The sequence below is a fragment of the Panthera uncia genome (genome assembly GCF_023721935.1).
Source record: "Panthera uncia isolate 11264 chromosome A1 unlocalized genomic scaffold, Puncia_PCG_1.0 HiC_scaffold_17, whole genome shotgun sequence".
Lineage (NCBI taxonomy): Eukaryota > Metazoa > Chordata > Mammalia > Carnivora > Felidae > Panthera > Panthera uncia.
This window is the reverse complement of record NW_026057577.1, coordinates 98,241,023-98,243,592: the sequence shown is the minus strand read 5'-3', so window position 1 is coordinate 98,243,592 and position 2,570 is coordinate 98,241,023.

The window sequence follows — 2,570 nt, the reverse complement described above, 5'->3', positions numbered from 1 at the left end:
ATTTATTTTTTCAATTGACAATAAAACTTATTTGTTGGTTTTGTTTTTGTTGCTTTTAGTTTTTCTCCATCAGTTTGCCATCATTAACCGACCTTTAAGATTCAGATTATGAAGAAGATAATGGAGAAATAGTCTTCTCCCAGCCCATGTACCCTAAACCTGAACTTTCAGGATTTCATTGGTATGTCACATCAAAATTGTAGGCACCGCATTGGTGCATAGGATAGACCTCATGTCTTGATTCAAGTGATATTTTTTCCCCCATAAAGTCAGTATTCACTCATGTACTTAAGCTTCTATTTAAAAAAAAAATTCTTCAAAGAATACACTTTAAAAATATATATAATTAAATAAAAATATATCTAATTAAAAATGTAATTAAAGTGATATATATCTAATATATCACTTTAAAAATATATGTGAGCAATCAGAGCAGTCTGGATATGGAATAGTGGGTGGAATTTGGTGAAATATATTAATCTCAACAATAAAACCATTCATGGATTGGGCTTTTTAAAGCATTGTCCCAGATAATTTTAATAAGTAATTATTTGAATGTATTTACTTTCTAAGGGATAAAACAAATGTGTCCAAGAAATGAGAAATAAAATGGTCTCTTTCTTTTCATTCCACTCATTTAACACTTGAAAAAATAAAAGTCTTTATTTGAGGAAAAATTTAGGGATACACAACTAGAAGAGGAAGAGGATTCACAACTCAGAAGGGAAAAAAAAATGTTGACTGGATAAGATCTGTATTGAAATTCCCTTCAATATATGGCACACTCATAGTGTTTTGATACTTGGGACAAATCCCAGGCATCACATCCTCTCAGATGCTTTGTTTCACATCTCTGTGTCATAATCTCTAACCCTCCCTTCACTAGGTGATCTACGTATTCATACTTCATCTATTTTTGTTCTTTTCTCAGTTTTCCCTCTCCTTCTTTCTCTCCTCTGGAGATACATGTATATAATCTCCAGGGTCATATTGGGAGTCAGAATTCTAGCAAATAAGTGCTTATTGAAAGTAGCTTCTCTTTAAGGTTGCCTAGCACGCCACATGAAACAGCAGAACTAGGAAGTAAGAACACTGAGTTGAAGCAAAAATTCAGCTTAAAAATTTGTTAAGTCTTGGCAGCTTCTAAGCACTGTAGAGATCCATTTTCTTTTAGCAGAGGGTCAAAGTCAGAACAGGTGATACAGAGCTGCACTGAAGATGGGAGTGTCTCCTGATGAAGCATATCACTCTCAGACTCTGGGAGGCTGTCATGTGAGAGGCTGAATTAGAAATACTTTTAAAGAGACAATTGTCTTCTAGAGAGTAACCCTCCTTTTAAAAAAATTCAGGAGTTGGACTTCCCATTTATCTTTAAATGAGGAAGGAGACCTTCTCCATTTTCCCTGACTAACTCTTGACTTCATTTTAGAACTGACAAGTTTAAACAAGATGAGAATCAGATTGCCTCTGCTTATCTCATTCTTTCAGCTCTAGCCGACAATGTAATTAATGTTGCTGTAGGAAAAACAAAAAGCGTTCTTGACGAGAACTTTTTCCTCTCTGCTTTTTGCAGGCATCATTCTTGAGAGAGTAGGTGGTCTTTTTGACATATTACTGAGGGAGGTATAACACACAGATGTCCTTGATGATTTTTTGTGTGTATGTTAATTTGTAAGTTAACCCCAGACTACTTTTGTCTTCTTACCTTTTTATGGTGCACAGAAGTTAATAATTACCATACTGTTAAAAAAAAAAAGTAGCATCCAAAACAAAAAGAAAAATTATACATACATATGCACATAGTTTCTTTTGCTGGCCTTCCCTACAACATACTGATTTTCCTTAGCATGTTCGTTTTTTAATACGTTTCTGGGGAAATTTGCTACAGGAAAGTACTAGAGTTATACCGATAGCTATCAGGTGTCTTTTATTACTAGTTCCCTCATGTCAAGGTTACATTTTCTTACCTACACTATCAAAATTGTTTTTCAACATCATTCCTACAAATTCCAGTAGTCTTCCCTTCTTCTCTTGCAAGTCAGGTTTCCTCCTCAGAATCCTTCAATTTCTCTCTCTTATTTACCAAATCAATTGTGAATGCTTTATTCTGGTACTCAGTTGTCTATAGCTAGACCCATATTTGAGTACCTATCCTGACATTTTTATGTGCTTCAATTTCTGGTCTCTAATTAAATTATATACATGAGAATACTCAGAACTTACCCATAATATTTAGTCTGCATGGACTGCTTTTATAATCCATCTTTCTACTGTGATTCTACTCACTTATCAAGACCAAGTTTAAATTCCATTTCATCCATAACTTTTTTCTCTTCATTTATACTTTTTTCTCAGCACCCTTGCCCACCATCTACTACCACCATGGGGACACATCATAATTAATTGCTATTTTTTTCTATGTTTGTTCCTATACTATTGTAAATGCACAATACCTTGTGATATATGTATTCATATGTGTACCTTTCTGCCTTATAAGAACCTCAAGCTAGGAATATACCTATATCTATACAGTAGTGTATAGAAATATACACTACTTAACTCTGTCGGTA